The sequence below is a fragment of the Oryzias melastigma genome, linkage group LG24, assembly GCF_002922805.2.
Source record: "Oryzias melastigma strain HK-1 linkage group LG24, ASM292280v2, whole genome shotgun sequence".
Taxonomy (NCBI): Eukaryota; Metazoa; Chordata; class Actinopteri; order Beloniformes; family Adrianichthyidae; genus Oryzias; species Oryzias melastigma.
In genome coordinates, this window is record NC_050535.1 from 1813246 (window position 1) to 1821258 (window position 8013).

The following is an 8013-nucleotide window of genomic DNA, read 5'->3' on the forward strand; positions in this document are numbered from 1 at the left end:
TTTAAAGCTAAATTTCAGGGTTTTTTTTTTTTAATCCAGAGATTCCTTTTTCATGTATGATGTAGGCAATATCTTGACACAGGACAGACGACGTGAGGAAGAAGAACCGTCTGTCTGAAGGTTGAAAACATAATATTGTCTGTGCCAGTATTCCTGCCCCCTCACCTCTTTCTAAAAACTTGATACCAGATCTATTTAGTAGTAATACTGCAACGACAGGCCGCCGTCGTGACCTCCTGCCTGTTCTGGTTCTGTGAAACAATCATGCTCGGATGGGTACCAGTGGTTAGTCGTATCTCAATGTTACTTGAAAACCTCTTTTTTTGTTTATTTTTTTGTTGTGGCATGACCTCCCTGTCAGGGGTGAGGGTGGGTTTGGGGGTAAGGACGATGCTTCTTTTTTTATTTTTTATTTTTTTTTTTTTTTTAAAGAAAAGCCAAAATAAGCAAAAAAAGTCTATTTGTTACCTTTTCTTAGTTGCTTTACAATAAAAACGGCTTTCATTGTTTTTGTAGACCCGGGCTACCTTTTCATTTCAGTTGGTGCTAATGTTTTTTTGTTTTTTTTGGTTTCATGGAGGGGTTGGTGCATGGTGGGATATCTGCCTCACATGTTCTGATTGTATTGTAACAGATTCTGGTGTTTTGTCCAAATTTATTCAGTAAATAAATTGTGAACTGATGACTGATTTGTCATTCAAGTTATTCTTCACGTGTATTTCTCTCACTTTATATGCATTTATTTTATTGCAGTTTGAAAAAGTTTGCATTTGTGATGTGGAAAATACGTTGGGCGGAGCTACAAGCTTCCTGCTCCGCCTTTTTTTATGTATCTTCTTGCATTTGCCATTTTTGTTGCACCACTAATGTGTAAAATAACATTTTAAAGTATTTATTTGCATTTATTTTTAAACTTTTTGAAAAAATTCAAATTTGTGGTGTAGAAAATACGTTGGGCGGGGCTACAAGCTCCCTGCTCCGCCCCTTTTTCATACGTCTACTTGCATTGCTCACCATTTTTGTTGCACCGCTAATGCTAGCTTGTGGTTGTGATCGGCTGTAAGCTAGTGGAAACAAAAATAACCACCAGGCTAAGAAAATAAAAAGTTGATTGGGGAATAATAGATATGGCAATATATCGCGATATTTTTTTAGACGATACTTTTATCGATTTAAAGTGTTGACGACGATATTCATCCAGTCATACTTTCTCACGATGGAAAACATCAATTAAGCGTAAATTTGCATTTTTAAGTATGTGGTATGCCGTTTGAAAAAGTTTGTATTTGTGAAGTAGTAATTATGATGGGCGGAGCCACAAGCTCCCTGCCCCACCCCTTTTTGATATATCTACTTGCATTGCTCACCATTTTTGTTGCACCGGTAATGCTAGCTTGGGGTTGTGACAGACTGTACGCTAGTGGAAACGTTTACGTTTTTTTTCCTAACTTAAGTCATCCTCACACTAAGATTTTCACACCAGCGATTTATCGCGATATTTCTTTTAGGCGATGCTTTTATCGATTTAAAGTGTTGACGATTATATTTATCTTGTCATCCTGGACACCAATTAAGCGTAAAATTGCTTTTAGAAGTATTTATTTTGTATGCTGTTTGACAAAGTTCGTATTTGTGATGTAGAAAACACACTGGGAGGGGCTATAAGCGCCCTGCTCCGCCCCTTTTTGATGCATGTATTTGCTCGCCATTTTTGTTGTACCGCTAATGCTAGCTTGGAGAAATAATCTAGTGGGCGAGTGTGAAGAGTCTTAGAAACAAAATTTAAGATTTTTTAAATAGCCATTCCGCTTTGAAAGTCAAAAGTTGATCACAGTGGGAAAAATCGATCCGGCGATGTATCGTGATATTTCATTAGGTGATACTTGTATTTATTTTTGAAGCTCCTGAACCGTTTAAAAGCTACATTTAGAAACGTTGGAAATAAACCACTCTATTTACTTAATCATATTTTAGAACCTTGTGGTCTAAAGCACATTCATTCTCTTTTTATTTCTTATTCTGAAAAAGATGTGAAAATCAGACAATCTTGACTGTTTTCTTTAAGAACAAAAACTTCCTAATTAACCAAAAGAAAATCACAAATTTGTGGGTAAAAACAATTTATGAGATCCAGTTGCATTGCTTAATGTTTGTGACCATTAAATAAAATTAATTTGATCATTTTATTGCAATGAAACCCGCATTAATATTCATTTACTCTTTAAAATAAATTGTAAAAAAAAATAGTTCTGCTACAGTCGTGGGATGTATCGTGATATATCGCGATACGCATTGCATCACCAGATTCGATATCCCTAATGCACAGTCAGGTGTTGGCAAAATACAAAACCTGTTTTTGACTTTGATTTAAAAATAAACTGTCAATCATTTATGCTTTTAGAGCCTCTCTGTTCCTCCTCAGAGCGTTTCCTGGTCACATGGGGTCATAAATGAATCCTGCAGTGAAATATTTGGTTCTCGTGACCCGATAACGGGTCTGTAAATCTGCAGCACATGACTTAAATCAGACGTCTGCGAGCTCCTCCTCCGTCCTGCACGCTCTCCTTTACTTCCTGTCGGCGACATGTTGAGTCACGGTGGATGTAGTTGTGCGTTTTTGTTGCTTTTATGATGTTTTTCTCTTGGTAATGAAGAATGGAAGCAGAAAAAGATGCAGGTTTAGGGCGACCTCTGCTGGACAGACGCTAGAACGGTTCTCACACAAAAATAAAGAGTGAGCAAAAACTAAAGTAGTAAAAAACTACAAATAAAGAATTAAATTATGTAATATAAACCCATGTAGTTTAGTTTAGTCTTATGTTTATTTCTAAAAAAAAAAATAAATTGCAGTTGTGACTAATTGTAAAAAAACCTTAACCCCTACTGGTTCATGACCTTCTTGAGATTTCTTTTCCTACTTTACAATTTGCTCAAATCTTTGCGACAATGCTTGATTTACATCTTTTTAGTACAACCACATCTTATTTTTTAAACCAATATTCTTTATTATTTTACATGATAACTCAACAATAAACCTGAAATTGAACAGAAACTAGTTAATTTGGTAATTTTTTTAACTGCAAATATTGAAATCTAACAGTTTTATATCAAAATATTAATTGTATAGAGACAAAATAAAAGGGTATGAATCCACAAAGAAAAAATAAGTGAAACTCCCCGAAATTCTACACAATTATTTGTCAAAACTTTTATGCTTGTTCGAAAACAAAATGTATCATTTAAAATTTTAGATTAAAGTAATGCACTAATTAGAGAGCTTCTTGTAATTCTTATGTGATTATGAACAGCTGATGTGATTGGTGAACTCACCAGTGACGGTTACACATGTTTTGGTTAAAAATTTTCCAACAGTTTCCTCATTTGCTTCACATTTTCAGCTCCTGCTGGTTTTTTTTCTTCTTTAATCGAATTAAAAATAATGAAGGATTATTCTCCGCATTAAGTCGTGAAGGTTTGACACATTTACAGCAACAGTTTATCAGTGGATTGAAAGAAACAAAACCGAAGCTAATTAGAAATCCACTGGCAGCGATCCGGTTCTCCTCGGGGAACCCCTGAGGTTCCTGTGACAGAACCTGCAGAATTCAGAGAGAGAGACCTCTGCTGTCATGAAAGAGGAGGGATTAACGCCAACTTTAACCACTAAAAGAGACGATTCTGGCTAAAACCTAACAAGAGCTGCAAAGTCACTGCTTAAAAATGTGTTTTGTGTCCAGTCATTTAGTAAAATGTAGCTTATAAATATTTATATTTATTGAATTATTATAATTTTCTATATATAACAGTTCTAGTTTTCTTTAAGTTTGCTAGCAGTAGGAGAAGTTCCTTTCAAAATAAAAGCCACCATGTGCTAAACCGGATTCTCCTGTAAAAATGCAAGAAAATATATAAGATAATAATAATTTAGAGTCTGTTAATGGAGGGGGGTGGGGGGTTATCCTAACAAATGAGAAGCGCTTTCTGTTATAAATAAAGTTTGATTTGAAGAACGGCAAAAACATGCATCATGACTTTGGTGCAACTTTATCTCTTTTCTCTGTTTACTAAAGGATATAAACATGAAAATATGGGTGTAAAATCAAATATTATTTTTCATATGTTTGTTCTTTGAGCTTATTTCAATAATAAACCACTTTACAATCATTTATCTCAATTATCTGACATGTTGAAATGACTTAACTTACTAAAACTGATTTTCCTAAAGCTATAAACTCATTATTTTTTGTAATTGTATTTTCCTTTGAAGCCAAAGATTCACAATGGAGGCTCCGGTTGCAGATTTCTGGTTTAGGTCATAGAAGCACAACAGACGTCTGGATTTGTTTGGGTGGATCAGCCCGATTCTGAGATCATTTTATCATCTCATCCCGAACGGTTTCAAAGTAGGCAGAAAATGTGGCTCAAATGGGTTTGTCTGCAGTTTCCGTGGTGGACTCACCTGTGTTTGTCCACGTTAACTTAAGTGGACACTCAGAGGGTTAGCTCGCTATGCTATCCAGCCGCCTGGTGGACAGCGGCGCTCGCTAGCTCAATGCAGACAAGCTTGCTAGCTCGCTACAGCAGAGCTCGCTAGCTCACTTTAGAGGAGCTCGCTAGCATGCTACAGTGAAATGCGCTAGCATGCTACAGTGGAGCTCACTAGCATGCTACAGTGGAGCGCGCTAGCTTGCTACAGTGAGACTCGCTAGCATGCCACAGTGGAGTGTGCTAGCATGCTACAGCGGAGCTCACTAGCATAGTACAGCGGAGCACGTTAGCATACTACAGTGGAGTGTGCTAGCTTGCTACAGCAGAACTCGCTAGCATGCTATGCTGTCCAACGGCCTTCTGGGTAGCGTAGCAAGTTAAGCCACTGAATCTCCACTTAAGTTAATGTGTGCAAACACAGGTGGGGCACCTCAGAACCTGTGAACAAACCCAAATGGATTTGTTCACAGGTTCTGCCACTTTTAAACCATATGAGGCCCACTTAGCCTTGCTGGCTGGGATATCCTCAAATTTGATGCTAAAATCAGAATTTTGGTAGGAATCTTTTCATCTCAGCTTTAATCAGCGGCGAGTTTCAGTCACAGTGACCCGCCGACCCGGCCACAATAATCTCCTTTCACAATCCAATCTCAGCCTTATATCATGGCGGGATAACAAACCCAGAAATGATGCAGCTCTGGGCATGTTTGAGCAGGAAAGAAACTATTTTGTTTTCTGGTGGTTTTACGCTTTTTCTGTTGCACCAAACTCGAGCGGGGGCCTTCGGTGTTTAATACCCCACAAGAGAAGTTTTCTGCAAATTAAATGTGACTTTTTGCATAACCCAGGGGAGCAGCAGCAGCTTTTTCTGTGCTGCTCCAGTTAAGGTTAATAGCGCGGTTGTGTAACGATCCTGTTTCAACAAGGCCCTCTTCTTTTATTTTTTTTACTCCAACACTGCCCCTGTTGTGTCAAGGCTTTGGCAGAATCCCGGAGTCCCTCTGCGGCGGCGGCGGCGGCGGTGGACACAGTCGGCTATAGAGGTGCTTCAGAGGGCCCAGGCCCGTCGGTGCCGCATGGGTGCTCCTCCTGGTTCTGGCAGCAGAGTCTTTGTCGGTGGCAGGGCACCAAAGAAAACACACAGACAACAGATGGCCTCTGTTGTCTTCCACCCAGCCATGAGGCTCTCGGCGGCTCCGGATTACAAAACCCACTGAGCAGCAAAGACGGAGGGAAGCCTGGCACTCCATCACTGCGTTTTTAATTACTAAAATGTACCTTTAAACCAGTAAAAGAAGATTTTATAATAAGAAAATCTGCAGATAAATGTCTTTAACACTTGATGGCGCTATGCTTTTATTATTCAAACTGATTTTAATTAAAAATACAATTTATGGTACCCCTTCCATGCATAACTAAGCAAATATTTTTCTAAAAAAAAGACACATTTTTAATTAATTATTTAAATGAGTCAAAATGTAGTTTAAAAGATCACACCTATCATTGGCCCTTAAAAGCTTGTTATTAACTCCTAACACTCAATTTAGTGTCAACTAGAAGCATGAACGCCTCCCACCCTTTTAAAGAAGAAGCAGTGATTAATAGTGCATTAAACATGGGGGAGGGGGGGTCAGGAGTCTTGTCAGGGCTTTCGAATCGCGGCGGGAGATGCGAACGCACCATTTCAATTAAGCCCTCAGAACACTTGGATGCTAGTTTCTGTGCATTTGTAGCTCCGAAATGTTTGTTTTTATCAAGCATCGCAGCAATTATATGGTCAGTAAGCAGCATAATCAGAGCCTGGAGATGACAGGCGGAGTGGAGAGTGGTCTTGCATGCTGTCTTTGCTTTTCACACTCTTTCGTCAATACCCAATTATCCTCTCTGGTGATTTTTCCACAGATAGATTTGAAAAAGCCTTTTTTGTTTTTTTGTATGGAATGGAGATCCAAAGTGACTTCATTCACTAATCAATCATTAATAGCTTTAAAGCTTCATAGTCGGGGTCAGACACAATAGAGATCCATGGTCACGTTGGGTCTGTCCGCTCACTTCTTTGACTCTATCCCGGGAGTGGCGTCGCATAGACGCGGCGGCGGCGGACTCTTTTATTGCTCCTGACATCTGCGGCTTGTTTGGGCAAATATATTGACAATCGTCATCAGATAAGGTATTGCTTTTTTTACACGTCTCAGACCGCATACTGTAATTATTGGAGAGACATCCTCGGGGATGGCATGCTTGTAATTACCTCCACATTTGTCAGGGACACGAGGACTGTCTGGGTTTGATCATTAAGCAATAACTCATTTCCATTGATTTTGTGTGGCATTTTTCTCAGGATACATACAAAAAATTAAGCCTAAAATTGGGTGTTTTTTTATTCAAATCAATGTGAATCTGGACCAGATGAAAAATGTAATTGGAATAAGATTGTATTTGTGTCGCAGAAAGTACAGTGGATTGAACAGAAAACGGTAGTTCTTCTCTGGAGGGAGTATGAGTGTCGTGAGATTTTTGTTGTGAAATACAAATACAGTACGAGGCGCAATGGGGAGGCATCAGCACAATCTTCTAGGTATCACGCTATCGCCCGTTTTTTCTTAAATTATTGACGTCCTGCATATAAATCAGAGATAGCCAACTCCAGTCCTCGAGGGCCGATGTGTCTGCGTGACTTCTAGGTACCCAAGCCCTACTCATGACTGATTACCTGGTTCAGGTGAGTCCATCCAATTAGAACATGCCAGAATAGGGTGATTTGGAGAACATGCAGGAATGCGGCCCTCGAGGCCTGGAGTTGCATATCCCTGATTTAGATGGTCAGGTGGCCATCAGTTGGGAGGGGATACGACATTACAAAATTGGGCGACAGCCAGCCAGGAGGCCACAAGGTGGTGGACGATGTGTAAATGTCTCCGGACGGCGGATGTCTGAGCATTGTCCGAACAACCACAGCCTTACCCAACTTCTTCTTCACCTTTCTTGAGTAGGTTGCTCTTCTTCTATGTGCAGGAAGCACAATGTTCTGTCTTCTTCGTATTCTTCTCAGCATCAAGCGCAGTTTGTCAGTACGTAGATCTGAGAGTCTCTGTGGTTGCCAACCCAACGCCATGATGAGATTGAGGTGAGATTGATACTCGTCAAGTTCCTGCAATGCTACCGTAGGATTTCTAACATCAGGCAGTGGGAGTGGGGTGGCAGCACAGGGGCTGGGTGGTGGCTGGAGGGTGGCAGTCTGAAATTGGCCAATCATTGGACCATTTTGGGGACTTTAGAAACCCTCCTATCAGTCAATTATCATCCTGCTGCCTTTCTACCACCGACTTATCCAACACATTCTCACTCCCAACTCCTCTTATACGGACATGTAGTTCGCACCCCTTTTTGATGATTTGGGTGTCCCCAAATCATCACTTTTTGACTTGCTGGCTGCTCCCATTGCCCAACCTCCAGGCTGCGAACTGGTACTGGTCCGAGGGACCGCATGGTACCAGACCACAGACAAAGAAGAAAATGCATACA

The 8013-nt window shown here is 40.0% G+C and overlaps 1 protein-coding gene across 1 annotated transcript in view; it reads left to right on the plus strand.

Annotated features, from left to right (window-relative positions):
• trib2 (tribbles pseudokinase 2) overlaps window positions 1-685 on the plus strand; it is a gene marked incomplete in the record, with an annotated part of 7556 nt that extends 6871 nt beyond the window's left edge. The window contains 1 exon segment of the mRNA XM_024291628.2: window positions 1-685.
• Window positions 686-8013: the final 7328 nt, after the last annotated feature.